A 25,142-nucleotide genomic window follows, 5' to 3' on the forward strand; every position below is an offset into this window, starting at 1 on the left:
ACCGCCGGTGGACAGTGTGTAGTCCTGCATCCATGGACTGTTGTGCAACCTGGCCCCTGCAAATCCTGTGGGTCTGACACCCAAATGAGAGACTGTGACCTTGCACTCCCCAAGATCTGTGTCACAGGGCACGATGCCCCCTCCAGAACCAGTGGCAAAGACACCCACTTACCCTATTCCACCCAGGATGAAGCTCACTGGGTATGATGCCCCCTCCAGAACCAGTGGAGAAGACATCCACTCACCCCATCCTTCCCTGGATGAAGCGCAATTGGCACGATGCCCCCTCCAGAACCAGTGGAGAAGCCATCCACTCACCCCATCCTCCCCCGGATGAAGCTCACTGGGCACAATGCCCCCTCCAGAACCAGTGGAAAGAACCTCCACTCACCACATCTTCCTCAGGATGAAGCTCACTTGGCACGATGCCCCCTCCAGAGCATGTGGGCAAGTCACCCACTTGAGAGACTGTGGCATTGCACTCCCCAGGACAGAGCACAGGGCATGTTGCCCCCTCTACGACCAGTGGCGTTGTATCATCTTCCAGCTGAGGTGCCTGGCTATTTTCGACCTGATGCCCCTGCAGTGTTCTCTCCATTTTGTTGCAGGAGTGAAGTGGGGATTTGTACTTTGTGATGTGGCCCTGTGGCCCACGAACATTGAGGACTGGGCAGTGTCCCTTGATTTGTGAATATGTATATACTTATTGATTTGGATGCACGTATTACTACTATATTTATCTTATTACACACTTTTTACTCTATTGTGGTTTATTCCTGAGGGGTACGGGGGTGAATATTTTATGTTACTGCATCTGGTTGTGTGTGTGGTGTTGGGGGTGGGGGTTTTGCGTGTGTGTCACTCTCTTTTTCCTCCCCCCTTCCCTGTGTGCTAGGTGGCAGTACTCACTGTGGTCGTCTTCGCCGTCGTTGGTGTTTATAGTGGAGCAGCACGTAGAAGAGCATGAGGAAAACATGCAACTCGGGCTCCATGGTGTCGTGGTTGTTCCCTGAGTCTCCAGAGGTGAGTTGTTTTCCTTCAGTGCAGTGTTTCTGCCAGGCTTTTGATGTTGTTGGTACCGCCCCAGAAAAGGTGGTGGATTGGTGTCTGATAATACACTGGGCAGAACATTGTCTTCCGCCTGGCTGTAGGCAGTTACCGCTGCGGTGCCTGTTGATTCCGCCCTGGTGGTCGGGGTGTTAAAGTGGCTGTCTGTCTCAGCAGTTTCTGCCTTGGTCATAATGTTACAGTTATTACCACAGGCCTGTTGGCGGTATTACCGCCACTGTATCACCTACCACCAGGGTTGTAATGAGGGCCTATGACTTTTGGCTCAAATAATTCAGAAACACACCTTTATTTCATTTTTCTGGGGCCTCATAATGTGACACTGGTTAAATTCCAAATCCTGTACAACAGGGTTCAAAATAATGGATGAGGTAAACTCTCAGTGATTCCAAGGTATGGTAAAGTTCGACCCTAGCAGTTAAATATTGGCAGGTCAAACATGCTGAAATGTAATTCTGGAAAAGGCCTGGTAATTACCAGAACATGCAGATTCCATGTTACTCCCTAAAATCTTGTACTAGGGAATACTTTTTGTTGGAAAATGGCTCTGTCTGAAGTTTTCCAAGTTTGGTGTCTCTGAGCTCACAATTTCAAATCACAGTTTATGGTGAAGTCGGTTTTAAATTGCAGTTCTGAAAATGCCACTTTAAAAAAGTTGGCATTTTCTTACTTTAGTTATGTGGTACCACCTGCCACTCTCTGGTACACCTCTGGTATGGGGTGAAAGTTGAGCTTGTGCATACCCTCTAGACAGACACACAGCGGGATCCCTCGAGTCAGCCACACATAAAGGAAGTATAGGTGTAACTGATAAGTAATCAACATCCTGATGGGCCTCCCTGGGTAGGATGGGTAGGTATACCTGAGAGGGCAGTGTCCTGCCACACACAAGGAGCTGCATAACCCCTTGCAGTGGGCCTGGATCCAGGGCAAAAAGGGAGGACCTTGGTGCACTTCAAAGATCCTTCTTTGAAGTCCCTCCACTTCAAAGGCACCACTGGGTAAAAGTACCGGACCCGTGACGCCAGGGACAGCAAAGAATTCCCTTCCATCTATGTTAGACCTGGCATCCTTATCGCGGTCTCCCCTGTCTTTTTGGCTCTGCTTCCCATGTTTTGACTGTGTGCTGGACACTGTTTTTGCTGTTTTTATTCTTTGGGCACTTTTCCACCACTGACCAGTGCTAAAGTGAAGGGCTCCCTATGTGAAATTGTAGGTGTAATTGGCTTTTCCATAATTGGCAAATTTGATTTACTAGTAAATCCCTAGTAAAGCGCACTAGAGGTGCTTAAGGCCTGTAAACCAAATGCTACTAGTGGGCCTGCAGCACTGGTTGTGCCACCCACATGAGTAGCCCTGTAAATATGGCACAGACGTGTCACTGCAGTGTCTGTGTGTGTAGTTGTTAAACTGCCAATTCGACCTGGCAAGTGTACCCACTTGCCAGGCCCAAACCTTCCCTTTTTATACAAGAAAGGCACCCCTAAGGTAGACCCTAGATAGACCCATGGGCAGGGTACAGTGTATGTTAAAGGTGGGACATGTACAGATGTGTTTTACATGTCCTAACAGTGAAATACTGCCGAATTTGGTTTTCTCTGCCGCAAGGCCTAACTCTCTCATAGGTTAACATGTTGACTGCCTTCAAATGTCCTTAAAGAGCAGTTTCCCTTTCAAAGCAGATTGATATGTGGAGTTTGGAGTCTCTGAACTCACAATTTAAAAATACATCTGTTAGTGAAGTTGTTTTTTAGATTGTTAATTTGAAAATGCCAGTTTTAGAAAGTAGTTATTTTCTTGCTTTAACCGTTATGTGACCTGTTTGTGGATTCCCTTTCTGGGTCAGACTGACAGTTGGGCTGTTTGTGAATCTCTTCTAGACAGTGACACAAAGGACGCTGGGGTGTAGCCTACATATCCTGATGAGCCATCTGAGCTACAGTGGAGGGAGGAGTGGTTGTCACTTACACCTGAATGGGCTGTGCCTGCCTGAATGGGCTGTGTCTGCAGTCTCAAACCCCCTTGTGTGTCTGGGGCCTGTCTTGGGCTAAGGCAGGATCCTGTATACAACAGGGACTTTCCTTTGACGTTTGCCTACTTCCAAGGCAGAAAGGAGGTATCAGTATTGGACCCAAAACCCCAGACTTTTAGATTTCTTCAAGAACACTTCTGGATTCAAGAGGAACCTCTGCCAAGGAGAAGAGCTGAAGAGCTGAGGAGAAGGGCTGCCACTGCCTGTGACTTTGCTTTCCTTGGCTATCCTGCAGTTGCTGCTTCTGCCTTGTGAAAGGGGACAAAGACTGGACTTTGTTGTGCACTCATGCTTGAGAAGAATCTACAAGGGCTTGGACTGAGCTTGCCTCCTGTTTTGAAGTCTCAGGGCCATCAAAGACTTCTTCTGTCAGCGCCTGGACTCTCTGCTGAGACTCCTGCCCTGGCAAGTGGTGCCCTTTCCAGTCCCTGGGCCCTTGAAAGGTGATGTTGGCAGATCCAAGAATGAAATCCACGCACAAAAGACTGTGGGGGTCATTCCGACCCTGGCGGTCATGGACCGCCAGGGCCGGGGACGGAGGAAGCACCGCCAACAGGCTGGCGGTGCTTCTGGGGCAATTCTGACCGCGGCGGTAAAGCCGCGGTCAGAAAAGGGGAACCAGCGGTTTCCCGCCGGTTTTCCCCTGCCCCAGGGAATCCTCCACGGCGGCGCTGTAAGCAGCGCCGCCATGGGGATTCCGACCCTCTTCCCACCAGCCTGTTCCTGGCGGTTTACACTGCCAGGAAGAGGCTGGCGGGAACGATGTCGTGGGGCCCCTGGGGGCCCCTGCAGTGCCCATGCCACTGGCATAGGCACTGCAGGGGCCCCCTAACAGGCACTGAAACCCGTCGCACCCGTCGCACACCAGCAACTCCGCCGGCTCCATTCGGAGCCGGCTTCATCGTTGCTGGGGCTTTCCCGCTGGGCGGGCGGGCGGCCTTTTGGCGGTCGCCCGCCCGCCCAGTGGGAAAGTCAGAATGACCGCCGCGGTCATTTGACCGCGGTGCGGTCTTCTGGTGGTCTCCGCCCGGCGGGCAGCGCCCGCCGCCCGCCGGGGTCGGAATGACCCCCTGTGTGGGGAAATATTCTATGCACCCTGATAAACAACGCATCACCCACTTTGCGGCTAATATCGACACTCTATCTGCATCGCTGCTGGGAGATCGATGTATCGCAGCTGGAGAAATGATGCAACACCCGCTTGCGGTTGCTGATAACGATGCGGTTTTCCAACAACGTGCTACTAGATTTCACATGCATCTTCACTGGGCATCATAGGCATCATGAACCTGCATGGATCCAAGGTGCATGGAATGGGGCTTTGCAATTGGGACCACCATATCGCCTTTAACCACCTCTTTGGAACCAATCCATCGCCACCACTGCATGGAGAAGATCGACACATCACTATCATCAATGTACCTTGGCTGCGACAAGGATTAAGGTACTGTTGCTCAGCAGGTCCTGCAAGGGTCCTTTAGCCAGCCTCCCCTACATCTCAGGAGACCTGAACTCTTGAATTTTTTCAATCCAGAGCAACCAGATATTCCACTTAATCGCTTATTGCTTCTAAGAGCTACTTTACATTTTGTCTTTAATAATTAATTTGTCGACTTTTATGTATTGGATTTTCGTTATTTTGCTCTTGTTTTTTTTCATTAAAATAAGCTCTATATCTCTAAAATGGTGTGGATTATTTTTGTGTGTGTGGATTATTTATGTGTGTTATTTTCACTGTTTGACTGTTTGAAGCTTTGCACAAATACTTCACACAATAGCTCTCTGCCAAGCTTTCAGAGGGTGAGCCAAAGACAATTTTTAGGGCCTCATCTAGAAGGAAATGGTGCAACACAGTGCTGCAAGCAATCTTGACTGTGCCGAGCTGTGTCATTTCCAAAATGCAGAGATGTGCCATATTTAAAAGAATACGGTGCTTCCCTGTGTTTCCCCCTGCGCCGGCCTTAATTAGCTGGCTAGTGCCAATGCAGCCCTCCTTGCGGGGTAGATTGTTTTTGTGAAGGAAGGGACACCTTCCTGCACAAAAACAATCTTTAATAGCGATTTGCTCCTTCTATGTGTGCTGCACACATAGAAAGAGCAAAAAATAAGAAAAAATAAAAGTATTTCTCCTCGTGGTACCACTCTGACGCCTCCCTTGGTGAGGCGTTAGTTTTTGTGCTGCCTCAGGTTTAAAATTTCTCGTAAATCTGAGGCACTATCAATAAGCAATGGGTGTTGCATGGGTACTGCCACAGCAACACCTATTGCACACCCCTCTGCCACAGAAAACTGTGTTGAGGCAGCCCATATCTACAAGGCCTCGTTAAGCCAGGAAAAGTGGCTTAGCACCACCTTGTAGATAGGGTGCACTGCACAGCACCACCGGAGCATCGCAAGCAATGATGCTCCAGTGGCGCTAGGGCCTCGTATTTATCTGACTTACCCTGAATGTGAGTGTGGTTCTTGCTTGAACAGGGTGCATACCCCTGCCACCAGAAACCAGTTTCTAAAAATGAGCATATCGGATAAAATCAGACACCAGTGGAGTCATATTATACAGTTGCAGTAATTGGCACCTTTCCAACACACAACTTAGCTATTCAGAATGTACATTGAGTGAACCGGGTTAGCTGGATAGACATTCTCAACTCAGTGCTCACAGCTAGGATGGAGGAGATAAAAAGTATAGGGAGACCTCTTCAAAAACAGGTATTCACACGGAAACACCCAGTTCTAGCACAGAAAGGTTACACCCCCAGAAATCTCATTTCATTTCTAATTGGAAGACCAGAAGCATTTTTGCTATGACAAAACCTCTTATATTATCAGACTTACCCTTTACTGTTGCAGCAGTCACAAAAATAGTAAAATTAAATTTATTTAAATTCTTTTAAACTAACTGCATGAAAGAAAATGCCTCTTTTTGTATGATGACCACCATTTGTTTGACAGATGCTGCTGGTTTTTCAATTCTGAAGTGCACTGGTCCTGCAGACAAGGCCTCAGTGCATGTATCCTGACCCTTAAAATATGTATGCAGTTGGCTAATACCAGATTGGCTGATTTAACTTACCTATTAGACCCTTAATACAGAAGGCTTGTAAATAAAATGGTATTACTGAATTGCAGCACTTATTGTGCCACCAATGCAGTGACAAAGTGAAAACATAAATCTAGGTCTGCCACTGCAGCATAGCTAGTCAGCCCTTAAACTGCCAACTCAACATGGCAAAATAACTTTTTTGCCAAGTCCAGACCTTTCTTTTAAATATTTATAAGTCACTCCTACGGTAGGCCTTAGAAGACCATACAAAAGAGTGCTGGACATGAAAGAAAAATACATATTTCTTTAAAGTTTTACATGTCCTGATGTTGAAAACTCACTATTGTCATGTTCACTGTTGCAAGGTTGGTAGTCCCATTGACTAACATAGGGTGCTCACTCTCATTTGGGATTACAACAAATACAACTTCAGAGTATCAAACTAATTGTTACATTAAACCCAAAGTATTGCTCAAGTCAGATTTAAGGTAACTCTTAATATAATGGCAACATTTAAAAAAGTCCTCACTTTCTTGCCCAAAGTTTCTAGCAGCCATTTCTGATTAACTACAACAATTATCATCTGAGACAGACTGCTGCTTTCCTGCCAGGAGGTGCATAGCTCCCAGGAAAGGAGGAGCAAAATTCCTGTTGGTGGGAGGAGGTGTAACCTCCTCCTGATAGGATGCCCAGCGGACTGTGGCCTGATATGGCCAAGATTTAAAGTTTCATCCATCTGTCACAGGCAAATGTGAGTCACACTTTAGCCTACCCTCTCCTTTATCAATGAAGACAGACCGGCATCTCTTGCAGAGGGTGACAACCTGTTGCAGAACCGCTTTTGCAATAAGAGTTGATCATTACACTGGACACACCTTACAAGTTTGCCCATGGCTCAATCCAAGGGAAGAAAGGTTCTGACATTTGGAATTGGGCTCCAAATGCATTGTGGGGTTGTTCAGGTCAAGACTCCCCTGAAAGTGATGCAGTAATGGGCAGGGTTGCCCACTGAAAATTTACCTTCATGACTAGCGACTCCTCATCACCCACAAACTCAAAACTGGCATAAAAGTGGTACTCCTGAGTACCAGCCTCAGAACACTACTGGACTCAGAAAGCATAGAAGAATTACTGCACCTACTGAGCCTGTGGACTTCAGAAAGAAAGCCTGGAACAAAGAGGACTGCACCTGCTGATCGAAAGACAGGACCATAGAAGGAGAGGACTGGTCCTGCTTTTAAAGTCATGGAGAGAGACCCCAAGGGCTGGATCTTTTCCAACTTATGCCAAGGACCAGTGAGTGGACTCCAAGGGCTAGTTGACTAGTCTCCTGTTTAGGTACAGGAAAAGAAAAGCTAAAGGAGCCCTGCAAGTGCTTAGGTGACCAGTTACAACTGGAGTTTGCCAGAACCCAGCAGGTGCATCCTGGGAGATCGAGCCCTAGCCCCCAAGTGGTGACCCCAGGTCTGGACACTTGGCTGGAGCTAGAGCATACTCTTTCATGTAAAAAGAACTACATCTATTGACCCTAGAGCTCAAAGATAATGGTTTATGAAATAGACCCAGGACCAGAGGCTAACTTACTATCGCTTCTCAGCTCCCCTTCGTCATTAACACCTCCTTGGGTCGCTGAATTCTGATTGCACCCACTGAAAATGTTGTTCGTTTATAGATAGCCTCAAACTCCTGTTGAGAATCTAGGCCCATACTGGACTGCTGGACTTCCCCCATCCACTGACTTTGAGCACAATGCTGGATACAAACTGTGAGGGACCCCACCGACAAGCCCCGTTGATGAATAAAAGAACCAGAAATGTTTCTAGGTGCAAAGAAGTAAGTTTGACCTGGACAATCCCAGCAACACCTGGCCTGAACACCTGCATTTTTTGAGTCTCATAGACCACTGCTACAAGTGTAAAGTAGTAAAACAATCTGACCAAACTGCAGTGATTTATGAAAGCATTTGAAAAATCATAACTCTTTTCCACTTGATCAGATTTTTTGTTATTTTGGTATATATTTAAAGATAAACATATATGCTATTTTTATATATTGGAATGGCATTTTTATTGTGTTATATTTCTTATTTATTAACTGTTCTAATACTGATAGATGATTTACACTTGTTTTCATTTGAGTTAAGCTGGATTGCTCCATGCCACATCTACTCAGGACTAAGCTAAAGTTTCATCTGACGTAAATCTAACTGGCTGGCTAACTGGCTGCAGTCTCACAACCACCCAAACTGATAATCCACTTTCTCACACTTAAACAATGAAAAACCTTGTGCTCATAATTGTCTTAGTTTTGAACAGCAATTCCTCTTCTTGTGCTGCTTGTTTCTGAGATTCAAATTACTGTTATTCAACGTTCATGAAAGCTGTTACATTACTCCTGTTAAATGTCTATTATTTTTATATCAAACATTAGGTTTGAAAGTTTTACACCCCACATCATAACTACACCATATAATGTATTTCCATAACAATATAAAATGCATTTTTCTCTTTTTAATTATATTATTTAAACATTTAAATGTTTCATTTTTTTTACCAAAAGTTGCTAAACAATATAAATAAGAAAAACATTAAATATACTTGAACTTCCAAATTTACAAATTTAAAAATGTGCTAATTTAAAAAAAAAAAATGCATAGTTTACCAAACTTACCCTAAGCATTGGGCTTGGCCCTCTCTGCACAGTCACCCCCAAAGTTTTTGCCTTCTCCCCTCCTGTTTTGCTGATTTAGTTTTCAATGGCCTTAGGTCTTTTTGCACTTTACCACTGCTGATCAGTGGTAAAGTGCTTGTGCTCACTGAGTAAAACATGGTACAATTGGCTTACACTTGATTGATATATTTAATTTACTTATAAGGCCCTCGTAAAGTGGTATACCATATACCCAGGGATGGTAAATTAAATGCTAGTAGCGGGCTTGAAGCACCTATTGTGCCACAAACTTAAGTAGCCACCTGAAATGTGTCCCAGACCTGCCATTACAGAGCCTGTATGTGCAGTTTAAAACTGCCAATTTGACTTGGCAAAGTAAACCCATTGCCAGGCCTAAGATTCACTTGTATTACACATAAGCAACCCGGACGGTAAACCCTAAACAGACCACAGGGCAGGGCATGACTTGTATCTAAAAAGTTGGACATGTTCTGTTATGTTTTATATGTAGGTAGTGGTAGTGAAAACTCAGAAATTAATTTTTCACTACTGTTTTGCCTACCTTTACTGTAGGATACCATTGATTTACCTCATTACATCTAACAACTAATAACGTTTGTTTAGGAGTAGGTAAAGATCCCATATTTGGTGTCCGGGAAATGATAATTTTAAATCCTCTATGTTGGTAAAATCAGATTTTAAGTCACAATTCTGACAATTCAGCTTTTAGAAAGTTGGCATTCTCTTGTCCCAATCATTTAATGCCTGCAGCATGTTCCCGTGTCACATCACTAGGTGTAACTGGAAGCTGGCCTCTATGTATTCCTTCCGGCTTGCCACACAATAGAGGGATTGGGTGTTGAAAGGATGGGCAATCTTGGCAGGATAGGGGGGTAGAACTATGCACAGCCCTAGTTGTACTTCAAAGACCCTGCCTCAGCTCACGCACAAAGAACTTCACACTAGCCTATTGTGTCCCCAAACAGACTTGGATCAGAGCAGGGAGGCAGGAAATTCCAGACACCTCTGTCTAGGAAAACTCCTGAAGTTCCTTCCACTTCAAAACCGGAATCAGGTGTGAAAATAGGACCCTCAGACCCACTCTTCAGTACACTTCTGAACCTGTTGAACGAATCTCAGAAGTCAACTTTGCTGCCTGTGGCCTTCTGTGTACTTCAGAAGACTGTTCCTTTGTACCAAGAGGATGACCCTGATGCCTGAAGCCTGCCTTGTGCACTCAGAGGGCCTCCCTGCTGCCTGGGACCTAACTGCTTGCCAAACCACCCAAAGTCCATCTCTGGTCGACTTGGCGTTGTGGCAGCTCCCGCTACGTTATTCTATATAGCAGCAAATCCTGTTCAGCGACTCCTCACAGAAAGGGTATCCAACCTCATGGAAACTTTGTTGTCTACAGCCTGCAGCTTTGTCCTGCTGGAGATTTTCATCTTCCATTAAAGAGACTAGGACCTTGTTTGTTTGTTTGACACATGCTTTATTCGATCAGTCAATCATCAAAGCGAAAATACAATAATAATAAATAAGGATAAAACCAGTAATAATAAAAATATTATATTATAAAACATAAATAGAAATTGTGGAACATAGGTTACTGAGCATACTATAATTAAAAGAATTCTCAGGACACATAATACACATAATACGATTTCAGCCCCTTTCCTATAATCCTTGTAAGAGTAAGAGAATAAAGAATAAAAGTAAGGCTCTAATTAAGACACAGTCATTGCAATGGAATTTCGTATTCGCCATGCTACTAATAAATATTTACTGACAGCAAGTATTAAAACCGTGGAATGATGACTTTTTAAAATCCTCAAGGCAGAGGCACAATCTCTTATCCCCATATCGCGGCAGATATGACAGATCCACTTAGACCTGGGAAGAGAATAAGCAGGGCAAAAAAACATGAAATGCTCAATCGTTTCTGGTTTTGCGTCACAGGCTGGGCATGTACTTGTATCTGTTTTTGTACCCCATCTGCACATCAATGTCTTCAATGGCAGCGACCCGAAACGGAATCTGGCATATAAGCTTTTGCCAAGAATGTCAGGTATATTGTCTAGATAGGGTTCAAATTGAGGATACCATTTAAAATCTGTAAAATGATTTGTTAAAGTGCCATGAGTTCTATGAGTAATATGATCGTTATATACATGGGACCAATATATGCGTTTTAGCGCAATAGAATGAGCCTTTTCTAATTTATGGGGTTCCTCCCAAAAGTGGCTTAGGCCGAGTTTGTTAAACCAACTGGATACATGTTTGACCCAGGGAATAGAAGTTGAATTGGGGCACATAAGCAGGTCGTGGAGTGAGGACTTATAAACGTCTAGTTCGGGGTTGGTCCATAGTCGTATCCAATATAATAATGGTCTTAGGATGATCAGATCGGCTATGCGTCTCAGGCCTAAGTCTAAGAACAGAGGTAGCAGTGGAGTACTAGGAGGACAAGCACACAGAGACCTCGCAAAACTATTCTCACTAATAGTGAGCCTGTTACAGTCAGAAAAACCCCAAACCTCTGCTCCGTATGCGGCAGCGCCCTGTGCTCTGGCGATGTAGATCTTAATTGCCGGGGAGACGGTTTTTGCTGTCGTGCCCCTGTAAAAGCGCAGGATTGAAGCCGCACCATGCTGCAAACGACCCTCACTTTTATTAATCTGTTCTCCCCAATTTAAATTGTCAGCAATCCTTACACCCAGGTAATCGATGGAGGATACTTTATCCAGGAGGTTCCCTTCTAGGTGGATAGTGCATTTCTTCCGCACTCCTGAGCGGAACGCCATTAGCTTGGTCTTTTTATGGTTTAGCTCTAGGCCGTAGTCACAACAGAAGGAGTTAAATCTGTTGATAAGAATTTGAAGGCCCATGGGGGATTTAGAAATAAGAAGAGAGTCATCGGCAAAGAGAAGGATTGGAACTTTTTGAGCGCATAGGGTGGGGGCATCATTCTGGCACGTCATTAAAACCTGTACAACCTCGTTAATAAAAATAGAAAATAAAAATGGTGCCAATACACAACCCTGGCGAACACCCCTATTTATGGGGATTTTGTCCGTTAATTCGCCTAGGTTCCCCCATCTCACCTGCGCATATGTATCCTCATGCAACCGCTTTAGAAGTTGGATTAAATTGGCCGGAGTCCCTATTTTTTGTAACACTTCCCACAACTTTTCCCTCGGGACCAAGTCAAATGCTGATCTCAGGTCGACAAAGGCAATGTATAATGGTTGTTTGGCAAGAGCTGTGTACTTCCAGTACAGAATGGCCAGTCTAAAAACCTGGTCCACTGTACTGGTCTTTGGGCGAAAACCAGCTTGGAGAGGGGAAAGAATATTCTGGTCTTTGGCCCAATTGGTTAATCTACCTAGGAGTTGTTTGGCAAATATTTTTTGGATGTTGTCAATTAAACTGATTGGTCTATAATTTGTCGGAAGGTTGGCGTCACCCTTTTTATGGATGGGGATAATTTCTGCTCCCTTCCATGTCATGGGGATCTGCCCCCCTTCGGCAATTTTATTAGAGAGTGTATTGATATACCAAGTCCAGACTAATGGTTCTGACGAGTAGAGATCCCCTGGAATTTTGTCTGGGCCTGGGGCTTTCCCAAGTTTTAAGGAACCAATAGCATTGGCTGTTTCTTTGGTGGTAAAACAGATATAGCTCTTAAAACCCTGTGTTCCCCCTACAAGAGGGGCTGGGCCACAATTCTCATCGGGGGTAGATGGAAGGTCTTGGCCTGCTTCCCCTGTAATTAAGGTTGTAGGAGTTTCAATTTCTCTGTATAAGCCAGAGAAATGGTCAACCCATTTTTCTGGCTGTATATGGCTTCTCACACCAATCCTACCCTCTTTCTCTCGTTTGCCTAACAGTTCCCAAAACAATTTATTGTTGTTAGATTGAGTAGCATCCACTAAACTCTGCCAAGTTTTGTCTTCCCAGGTTTTTTTTGCTCGAGTGATGGATTCTTTGTATAAGCGTCTGGCTAGTAATATTTCCCCGTGGGGTCCGTTCAAAAGGGCACCTTTTAGTCCTTTCTTGGCCATATGGCAGGACTCGTCAAACCATGTATTAGAGGTAGCTCCTTGATGTCTTGCCCCAACCTTCCTATAGAATATGCGTTGTAATCTTGTGATCATATTTTCATGTATAGATAGGAAGGGGATATCATTGGAATCGTGATCTCTGTATGGGGCTAGGATATCTACAAAGGCCTGATAAATCTCACTTAACAGGTAAGGGTTTGACTGGACCTTTGGCCACCTGACCTTTGTGGATGTGATGTTCATGGTAGAAATAGGACCAAGGTAGTTTGTTTGTTTGAAGTCCTAACAAACACGTCACCTGACATAGAAAGTAGCAGGGGATGATGGTCGCTTTCAGTTCTGACGTCCACCTTCATATCATCCAGAAGGGGCCACAGTCTCACATCCACTAGAAAGTAATCAATTACGCTTGTAATTGGGCCACGTTTGAAGGTGGGTGCAGTATCCAGGTCAGAGGGCATACGGCCATTGCATGCCCTGAGACCATGTTTCAAACAAAGGGATGCCAATTGGATAGCTACATGAGAGTTAACACAGTTATTGTCACTAGTCAACTGGGCAATCCCCCATGTTTCATCTTCATCCTCTGTGAGACCAGTTAGCATCGCAGAAGGTTCAAAAGTGCAGTTTACATCCCCTGCTATTATTAAGTAAGAAGTTGATTGCAGGGTATCTAAAAAGTCAAGAAGCTGTTTTAAGACTGGTGACTCAGCCCCTCGCGAAACCGAGCGGGCGTAAATGTTGACAAATGTTATAGTAAAGTCCTGTTGGAACGTAATTTGTAGCCCCATCAGATCTGGGCTATCGAACTTTAAAGTCTTGTATGTGCACTGTACATTTTTGTTTAATAGCATCAGAAGTCCTCCTTTAGCTCTGCCCGTCAATTTTGTCGAGGGTTGAGCAGCCACATTGAAGGAAAGAAACCCGTCTAGGGTAGTCGGCTCTTTGGACCATGTTTCCTGAAAAAGACATAAGTCTTGGGTATTAATATACGAGCACCAGTCATTATCGTCTAGTTTCCTCCCAAGGCCTGCTAGGTTCCATGTCATGATTGATATGCCTTTTTTCTCAAGGACCGGGGTTGGTGGCTGTTGGTTCAGTCTCTCGGGAGTCAGCTCTGTATCAGTGGGACCATCAGAAATCGTCGGACTGAGTTCCGTTAGACTAGTGCCGGGAATTGGTCCCTGTGCTGTTGCCAGTCATGCCGGGTTAGACCAAATAGTGTTGACATGCCAGGACTGTTTGCTGATTGAATTGTTACGTACGTAATCAGGAGTTTGTAACTGGCCTTCTGTTTCCGGTGCTGTCTCTAAGGTGATGTGCCCCCTTTTTTGTTCCATGAGATGAAGAGTTCAGTCATTGAACAGAACAAGGTTTTCTACCAGAGATCTGTTATGGAACTCAATTGAAATTACATCGTGTGTTGATCCTGAGGGACACCACCTCTTAGTGTTATAAATATCTGAACGTATAACTGATAGACAGTTCCTTTGGTGTCGTAACCAGTGGATTACTTTGTTAGCCCTGGACTCATGGTCCTCACTGAGTCCAGGGGGCAATTTCGGGACTTGTTTCAAGAAGAGAGTATTCATTCCAGGCTTGAGACATTGGGGTTTTGGCAGTTGGACTGGTTCGTAAGATGTCCTCTGAAGAGAGGGGACATTAGGATAACCGGGAGCATATTTGGGAGCGAATGGGTCGTTGTCGTTAGGAATAGCATTGGATCTCCTAGGAGGGAAGTTGTCAGTCTGTTTGCAGCTCTTTGCTGGCGGGTGGTTTGAGGGCCCTGAGGGTAGTTTGTTAATAGCAATGTGATTTCCCATGGTATCCCCCTCATCTAGTGGTCTTTTGCGATGTCGGCTCGCCTGTGTGATGTTGAATTCTAGGCGTGTTGCGTTCCCATCTAGGCCGACCCGATTTGACTTCTCCTTTTGATGATCGTTTACCTGGCCCCCCTGTGCAAGCTGAGTTGTTAGTATTGAATCTGGCATGGTATGATCTAAATTTGCCTCTTCATCCCTATATTTGCACTTGCATCCACACTCTAAGCTCTCTCTGAGACATTTGGCCATTTGTAGAACCAGGGATCTAACTTCTTCTATTCTCTGAAGTATAAGGGCATTACTAGGCTCGGTGACAGGATGCGTTAAGGGGGAGACAGGGACTTGTTTCGGGGTACTCTGGATGATCTCTTTGTTGGTATCATCTGATATTATATCAAAACCTCTAGGAGTCTCGTCGTCCTCGGCTAGGGCCTCAAACCGGTTTCTACAAGGAATATTCGGGATCGGATTAGTCGCAGGACTCAGTGGTATAGCAGGATTTAGAATGTTACCCACTGTTCCCACGTGGGGAGATCCGCTCCTGTGCACCAATGCATTTGTTGTGTTTGTTATAGCATTTGAGTGGGGGATGGATAGCAGGTGTGTTGTTAGTATGGTTGCACTGTTTCTAATCGACCCTGGGTCCAGGTCTTGATCCTTTGACCTTTTCTTAAAATAGTCTTGTATCTTCCCTGGAGGAACTAGGGCATTTTTTCCGAGGGAGGCACCGTTATGATTAGGCGAACAGTTTAAAATTGCCTCAACCTCCTCAAACAACTGATCTATCTCCTCAAAGGTTTTTTTTGGCTTAGCGACCGGTTTAGCAATGCGCTTTCTCTGCTTTTTGCTATCTGTCAAAGGACCTAGTGAGTCAGCAGCTTTCCTTTTCCCCATGGTGCCTGTAAAGTTATAGAATACCTGAAGTATGTAAGTTAGCTTACTTGGTGTATTTTAGGCAGTAGATGAAAGAGAGTGGGCCCAGCCCGGCCTCTTCCGGGCGATGACGGGCGCAGGACGGGCCCGCCCTTGGCCCGGGCTTCGCCCGGGCGCCGCCCGCGCGCGTCCCGCGACGGCGGGAGCGCGAAGTTCTTTTAAAGGGCTCCTGCCCTGTTACGTGGCTCTCTTCCCCGGCCTCCCGGCAGTGACAGCGCTTCCCGCGACGGCGGGAGCGCGAAGTTCTTTTAAAGGGCTCCTGCCCTGTTACGTGGCTCTCTTCCCCGGCCTCCCGGCAGTGACAGCGCTTCCCGCGACGGCGGGAGCGCGAAGTTCTTTTAAAGGGCTCCTGCCCTGTTACGTGGCTCTCTTCCCCGGCCTCCCGGCAGTGACAGCGCTTCCCGCGACGGCGGGAGAGCGAAGTTCTTTTAAAGGGCTCCTGCCCTGTTACGTGGCTCTCTTCCCCGGCCTCCCGGCAGTGACAGCGCTTCCCGCGACGGCGGGAGCGCGAAGTTCTTTTAAAGGGCTCCTGCCCTGTTACGTGGCTCTCTTCCCCGGCCTCCCGGCAGTGACAGCGCTTCCCGCGACGGCGGGAGAGCGAAGTTCTTTCAAAGGGCTCCTGCCCTGTTACGTGGCTCTCTTCCCCGGCCTCCCGGCAGTGACAGCGCTTCCCGCGACGGCGGGAGCGCGAAGTTCTTTCAAAGGGCTCCTGCCCTGTTACGTGGCTCTCTTCCCCGGCCTCCCGGCAGTGACAGCGCTTCCCGCGACGGCGGGAGCGCGAAGTTCTTTCAAAGGGCTCCTGCCCTGTTACGTGGCTCTCTTCCCCGGCCTCCCGGCAGTGACAGCGCTTCCCGCGACGGCGGGAGCGCGAAGTTCTTTTAAAGGGCTCCTGCCCTGTTACGTGGCTCTCTTCCCCGGCCTCCCGGCAGTGACAGCGCTTCCCGCGACGGCGGGAGCGCGAAGTTCTTTTAAAGGGCTCCTGCCCTGTTACGTGGCTCTCTTCCCCGGCCTCCCGGCAGTGACAGCGCTTCCCCTGTAACTATTCTGCAGACGCGGTACTGTCAACTATCGGAAAAGGACATCCTAGGCTAATCCCCTTATTGGAAGCTCAATGTGTTAGTCCCAAGCCAACTTTGTTGTCTACAGCCTGCAGCTTTGTCCTGCTGGAGATTTTCATCTTCCATTAAAGACACTAGGACCTTATTTATGTGTTGATGGTATGTACACTTTATTGTAATGGTGACAGAGTATACAAAACGCTAACATGAGGGTCTGGCCACCCGATGTACATGCAGGCGGATCTTCAGTTTGGCTACGACGGTGACTACTCTGTCACAGCTATGACAAAACCTCTCCAGTGGTCTGACAGAGTAAGGGAAGTTGGAGAAATGGCTACATGTGGCTACAGGATGGGCAAACATGTATCCATTTGGTTACTGTCCGGCACTTCAAGGCAAGCTCTGGCGGTCTCAGAATGTTTAAACAAACAATGCTCCCCCCACCTTGGAAGATGACTCTCATGGTGAGAGGAGCATTGCTTCTTTTATTTTCAAAAAGGAAATTTGGACTTATACACCACTATACCAAATAGCGAATTTAATTGACAGGGACCACGTCATGACAGTTCCTGCCATGGCTTCATAAATGATCCCCAGATTGTTGGTCATTTATAAATTTGTCAGTAGGGTCATACCCAAGAGTGCAGGAGATATTTACTCCGTCATCCTAGAGGAACAACAGCCTAAGTGCCAATATATAAATGAGGCCCAAAGTCTTATTGTAGAAATCTTTGCCAAAACTTTGTTCAGTGGCTCCCCTGTAATGATGCCTCCTCCTCAGACATTGCGGGCTGCCTCTCCACTGAACTTTACGTTTATAGTTAGAGTCACATTTTAAATATACAAAACTATATAAATTCACCTGTTATAGTTAGTTATTTAAAAAACTATAAATTGTACCCTAAGGTAATGAAAACTCGTGCCCTGCCGTGAATTGTGGTGATTAAAAAAAAAAATGTTTTTTAGCCCTGGAGTGCTCCCTCTGGGAGATTTTAAATTTCTGGGCTTTGTTTCCCACTTGGGGAATACGACTTTGCAGGACTACTATAACCAGTGTGCACTTGCCATTACAGAGGCCCACAGGGGCAGGACTGGTATTTTAATGGATTCATCAGGTGCCTGCAATTAATCAAACTAGCTGAAGAGCCTCGCACTCAGTGCTTTTAAAGAGATTGTCTGAATTACATCCAGCACTGGCTGCACCCACGAGGGTGGAATACTTTTTATATTTTCTCTGCTGATGATGGGATCTACCCGGAAACACGTGTCCAGAGATGACTTTACTACTAAAGGCCAGAAAAAATTTAAATGCTTCAAGGACTCACCGTGAGTTGCTGGCTTTGTTTTCAAAACCCTTATTATAACCAGTTGGGAGCGCGCTTTCATTGAGGACATCTCGTTTTTGCTGTTTATAACCGGCTTGTCCAGCCGGGAAAGCTCCCACTACACATCGGAGCAGGTCGTTGTGACTAGATTCATGGTCACATTTGAACAACATGGTTGGGATATTTTTAGCAAAACCGACAATTTTACTGTGAACTTGCCTACATAGGTTATGCACTTTCTTTTTCATTTTTTCATGTTTGGCTCTAGCAACCCACTTGGGGAATACGACTTTGCAGGACTACTATAACCAGTGTGCACTTGCCATTACAGAGGCCCACAGTGGCAGGACTGGTATTTTAATGGATTCATCAGGTGCCTGCAATTAATCAAACTAGCTTAAGAGCCTCGCACTCAGTGCTTTTAAAGAGATTGTCTGAATTACATCCAGCACTGGCTGCACCCACGAGGGTGGAATACTTTTTATATTTTCTCTGCTGATGATGGGATCTACCCGGAAACACGTGTCCAGAGATGACTTTACTCTAAAGGCCAGAAAAAATGAAAATGCTTCAAGGACTCACCGTGAGTTGCTGGCTTTGTTTTCAAAACCCTTATTATAACCAGTTGGGAGCGCGCTTTCATTGAGGACATCTCGTTTTTGCTGTTTATAACCGGCTTGTCCAGACGGGAAAGCGCCCACTGCACATCGGAGCAGGTCGTTGAGACTAGATTCATGGTCACATTTGAACAACATGGTTGGGATATTTTTAGCAAAACCGACAATCTTACTGTGAACTTGCCTACATAGGTTATGCATTTTGTTTTTCATTTTTTTGTGTTTGGCTCTAGCAACCCACTTGGGGAATACGACTTTGCAGGACTGCTATAACCAGTGTGCACTTGCCATTACAGAGGCCCACAGGGGCTGGACTGGTGTTTTAATGGATTCATCAGGTGCCTGCAATTAATCAAACTAGCTTAAGAGCCTCGCACTCGGTGCTTTTAAAGAGATTGTCTGAATTACATCCAGCACTGGCTGCACCCACGAGGGTGGAATACTTTTTACATTTTCTCTGCTGATGATGGGATCTACCCGGAAACACGTGTCCAGAGATGACTTTACTACTAAAGGCCAGAAAAAATGAAAATGCTTCAAGGACTCACCGTGAGTTGCTGGCTTTGTTTTCAAAACCCTTATTATAACCAGTTGGGAGCGCGCTTTCATTGAGGACATCTCGTTTTTGCTGTTTATAACCGGCTTGTCCAGCCGGGAAAGCGCCCACTGCACATCGGAGCAGGTCGTTGTGACTAGATTCATGGTCACATTTGAACAACATGGTTGGGATATTTTTAGCAAAACCAACAATTTTACTGTGAACTTGCCTACATAGGTTATGCACTTTGTTTTTCATTTTTTCGTGTTTGGCTCTAGCAACCCACTTGGGGAATACGACTTTGCAGGACTACTATAACCAGTGTGCACTTGCCATTACAGAGGCCCACAGGGGCAGGACTGGTATTTTAATGGATTCATCAGGTGCCTGCAATTAATCAAACTAGCTGAAGAGTCTCGCACTCAGTGCTTTGAAAGAGATTGTCTGAATTACATCCAGCACTGGCTGCACCCACGAGGGTGGAATACTTTTTATATTTTCTCTGCTGATGATGGGATCTACCCGGAAACACATGTCCAGAGATGACTTTACTACTAAAGGCCAGAAAAAATGAAAATGCTTCAAGGACTCACCGTGAGTTGCTGGCTTTGTTTTCAAAACCCTTATTATAGCCAGTTGGGAGCACGCTTTCATTGAGGACATCTCGTTTTTGCTGTTTATAACCGGCTTGTCCATCCGGGAAAGCGCCCATTGCACATCGGAGCAGGTCGTTGTGACAAGATTCATGGTCACATTTGAACAACATGGTTGGGATATTTTTAGCAAAACCGACAATTTTACTGTGAACTTGCCTACATAGGTTATGCACTTTGTTTTTCATTTTTTCGTGTTTGGCTCTAGCAACCCACTTGGGGAATACGACTTTGCAGGACTACTATAACCAGTGTGCACTTGCCATTACAGAGGCCAACAAGGGCAGGACTGGTATTTAAATGGATTCATCAGGTGACGGCAATTAATCAAACTAGCTGAAGAGCCTCGCACTCAGTGCTTTTAAAGAGATTGTCTGAATTACATCCAGCACTGGCTGCACCCACGAGGGTGGAATACTTTTTATATTTTCTCTGCTGATGATGGGATCTACCCAGAAACACGTGTCCAGAGATGACTTTACTACTAAAGGCCAGAAAAAATGAAAATGCTTCAAGGACTCACCGTGAGTTGCTGGCTTTGTTTTCAAAACCCTTATTATAACCAGTTGGGAGCGCGCTTTCATTGAGGACATCTCGTTTTCGCTGTTTATAACCGGCTTGTCCAGCCGGGAAAGCGCCCACTGCACATCGGAGCAGGTCGTTGTGACTAGATTCATGGTCACATTTGAACAACATGGTTGGGATATTTTTAGCAAAACCGACAATTTTACTGTGAACTTGCCTACATAGGTTATGCACTTTGTTTTTCATTTTTTCGTGTTTGGCTCTAGCAACCCACTTGGGGAATACGACTTTGCAGGACTACTATAACCAGTGTGCACTTGCCATTACAGAGGCCCACAGGGGCAGGACTGGTATTTTAATGGATTCATCAGGTGCCTGCAATTAATCAAACTAGCTGAAGAGCCTCGCACTCGGTGCTTTTAAAGAGCAGTATGAATTACATCCAGCACTGGCTGCACCCACGAGGGTGGAATACTTTTTATATTTTCTCTGCTGATGATGGGATCTACCCGGAAACACGTGTCCAGAGATGACTTTACTACTAAAGGCCAGAAAAAATTAAAATGCTTCAAGGACTCACCGTGAGTTGCTGGCTTTGTTTTCAAAACCCTTATTATAACCAGTTGGGAGCCCGCTTTCATTGAGGACATCTCGTTTTTGCTGTTTATAACCCGCTTGTCAAGCCGGGAAAGCGCCCACTACACATCGGAGCAGGTCGTTGTGACTAGATTCATGGTCACATTTGAACAACATGGTTGGGATATTTTTAGCAAAACCGACAATTTTACTGTGAACTTGCCTACATAGGTTATGCACTTTGTTTTTCATTTTTTCGTGTTTGGCTATAGCAACCCACTTGGGGAATACGACTTTGCAGGACTACTATAACCAGTGTGCACTTGCCATTACAGAGGCCCACAGTGGCAGGACTGGTATTTTAATGGATTCATCAGGTGCCTGCAATTAATCAAACTAGCTTAAGAGCCTCGCACTCAGTGCTTTTAAAGAGATTGTCTGAATTACATCCAGCACTGGCTGCACCCACGAGGGTGGAATACTTTTTATATTTTCTCTGCTGATGATGGGATCTACCCGGAAACACGTGTTCAGAGATGACTTTACTACTAAAGGCCAGAAAAAATTAAAATGCTTCAAGGACTCACCGTGAGTTGCTGGCTTTGTTTTCAAAACCCTTATTATAACCAGTTGGGAGCGCGCTTTCATTGAGGACATCTCGTTTTTGCTGTTTATAACCGGCTTGTCCAGCAGGGAAAGCGACCACTACACATCGGAGCCGGTCGTTGTGACTAGATTCATGGTCACATTTGAACAACATGGTTGGGATATTTTTAGCAAAACCGACAATTTTATTGTGAACTTGCCTACATAGGTTATGCACTTTGTTTTTCATTTTTTCGTGTTTGGCTCTAGCAACCCACTTGGGGAATACGACTTTGCAGGACTACTATAACCAGTGTGCACTTGCCATTACAGAGGCCCACAGTGGCAAGACTGGTATTTTAATGGATTCATCAGGTGCCTGCAATTAATCAAACTAGCTTAAGAGCCTCGCACTCAGTGCTTTTAAAGAGATTGTCTGAATTACATCCAGCACTGGCTGCACCCACGAGGGTGGAATACTTTTTATATTTTCTCTGCTGATGATGGGATCTACCCGGAAACACGTGTCCAGAGATGACTTTACTCTAAAGGCCAGAAAAAATGAAAATGCTTCAAGGACTCACCGTGAGTTGCTGGCTTTGTTTTCAAAACCCTTATTATAACCAGTTGGGAGCGCTCTTTCATTGAGGACATCTCGTTTTTGCTGTTTACAACCGGCTTGTCCAGACGGGAAAGCGCCCACTGCACATCGGAGCAGGTCGTTGTGACTAGATTCATGGTCACATTTGAACAACATGGTTGGGATATTTTTTAGCAAAACTGACAATTTTACTGTGAACTTGCCTACATAGGTTATGCACTTTGTTTTTCATTTTTTCGTGTTTGGCTCTAGCAACCCACTTGGGGAATACGACTTTGCAGGACTACTATAACCAGTGTGCACTTGCCATTACAGAGGCCCACAGGGGCAGGACTGGAATTTTAATGGATTCATCTGGTGCCTGCAATTAATCAAACTAGCTGAAGAGTCTCGCACTCGGTGCTTTTAAAGAGATTGTCTGAATTACATCCAGCACTGGCAGCCCCCCCCGAGGGTGGAATACTTTTTATATTTTCTCTGCTGATGATGGGATCTACCCGGAAACACGTGTCCAGAGATGACTTTACTACTAAAGGCCAGAAAAAATGAAAATGCTTCAAGGACTCACCGTGAGTTGCTGGCTTTGTTTTCAAAACCCTTATTATAGCCAGTTGGGAGCGCGCTTTCATTGAGGACATCTCGTTTTTGCTGTTTATAACCGGCTTGTCCAGCCGGGAAAGCGCCCACTGCACATCGGAGCAGGTCGTTGTGACAAGATTCATGGTCACATTTGAACAACATGGTTGGGATATTTTTAGCAAAACCGACAATTTTACTGTGAACTTGCCTACATAGGTTATGCACTTTGTTTTTCATTTTTTCGTGTTTGGCTCTAGCAACCCACTTGGGGAATACGACTTTGCAGGACTACTATAACCAGTGTGCACTTGCCATTACAGAGGCCCACAGGGGCAGGACTGGTATTTAAATGGATTCATCAGGTGCCTGCAATTAATCAAACTAGCTGAAGAGCCTCGCACTCGTGCTTTTAAAGAGATTGTATGAATTACATCCAGCACTGGCTGCACCCATGAGGGTGGAATACTTTTTATATTTTCTCTGCTGATGATGGGATCTACCCGGAAACATGTGTCCAGAGATGACTTTACTACTAAAGGCCAGAAAAAATGAAAATGCTTCAATGACTCACCGTGAGTTGCTGGCTTTGTTTTCAAAACCCTTATTATAACCAGTTGGGAGCGCGCTTTCATTGAGGACATCTCGTTTTTGCTGTTTATAACCGGCTTGTCCAGCTGGGAAAGCGCCCACTGCACATCGGAGCAGGTCGTTGTGACTAGATTCATGGTCACATTTGAACAACATGGTTGAGATATTTTTAGCAAAACCGACAATTTTACTGTGAACTTGCCTACATAGGTTATGCACTTTGTTTTTAATTTTTTTGTGTTTGGCTCTAGCAACCCACTTGGGGAATACGACTTTGCAGGACTACTATAACCAGTGTGCACTTGCCATTACAGAGGCCCACAGGGGCAGGACTGGTATTTTAGTGTATTCATCAGGTGCCTGCAATTAATCAAACTAGCTGAAGAGCCTCACACTCAGTGCTTTTAAAGAGATTGTCTGAATTACATCCAGCACTGGTTGCACCCACGAGTGTGGAATACTTTTTATATTTTCTCTGCTGATAATGGGATCTACCCGGAAACACGTGTCCAGAGATGGCTTTACTACTAAAGGCCAGAAAAAATGAAAATGCTTCAATGACTCACCGTGAGTTGCTGGCTTTGTTTTCCAAACCCTTATTATAACCAGTTGGGAGCGCGCTTTCATTGAGGACATCTCGTTTTTGCTGTTTATAACCGGCTTGTCCAGCCGGGAAAGCGCCCACTGCACATCGGAGAAGGTCGTTGTGACTAGATTCATGGTCACATTTGAACAACATGGTTGGGATATTTTTAGCAAAACCGACAATTTTACTGTGAACTTGCCTACATAGGTTATGCACTTTGTTTTTCATTTTTTCGTGTTTGGCTCTAGCAACCCACTTGGGGAATACGACTTTGCAGAACTACTATAACCAGTGTGCACTTGCCATTACAGAGGCCCACAGGGGCAGGACTGGTATTTTAATGGATTCATCAGGTGCCTGCAATTAATCAAACTAGCTGAAGAGCCTCGCACTCGGTGCTTTTAAAGAGATTGCCTGAATTACATCCAGCACTGGCTGCACCCACGAGGGTGGAATACTTTTTATATTTTCTCTGCTGATGATGGGATCTACCCGGAAACACGTGTCCAGAGATTACTTTACTCTAAAGGCCAGAAAAAATGAAAATGCTTCAAGGACTCACCGTGAGTTGCTGGCTTTGTTTTCAAAACCCTTATTATAACCAGTTGGGAGCGCGCTTTCATTGAGGACATCTCGTTTTTGCTGTTTACAACCGGCTTGTCCAGACGGGAAAGCGCCCACTGCACATCGGAGCAGGTCGTTGTGACTAGATTCATGGTCACATTTGAACAACATGGTTGGGATATTTTTTAGCAAAACTGACAATTTTACTGTGAACTTGCCTACATAGGTTATGCACTTTGTTTTTCATTTTTTCGTGTTTGGCTCTAGCAACCCACTTGGGGAATATGACTTTGCAGGACTACTATAACCAGTGTGCACTTGCCATTACAGAGGCCCACAGGGGCAGGACTGGAATTTTAATGGATTCATCAGGTGCCTGCAATTAATCAAACTAGCTGAAGAGTCTCGCACTCGGTGCTTTTAAAGAGATTGTCTGAATTACATCCAGCACTGGCAGCCCCCCCCGAGGGAGGAATACTTTTTATATTTTCTCTGCTGATGATGGGATCTACCCGGAAACACGTGTCCAGAGATTACTTTACTACTAAAGGCCAGAAAAAATGAAAATGCTTCAAGGACTCACCGTGAGTTGCTGGCTTTGTTTTCAAAACCCTTATTATAGCCAGTTGGGAGCGCGCTTTCATTGAGGACATCTCGTTTTTGCTGTTTATAACCGGCTTGTCCAGCCGGGAAAGCGCCCACTGCACATCGGAG

The sequence above is a fragment of the Pleurodeles waltl genome, chromosome 6 (assembly GCF_031143425.1).
Source record: "Pleurodeles waltl isolate 20211129_DDA chromosome 6, aPleWal1.hap1.20221129, whole genome shotgun sequence".
Taxonomy (NCBI): Eukaryota; Metazoa; Chordata; class Amphibia; order Caudata; family Salamandridae; genus Pleurodeles; species Pleurodeles waltl.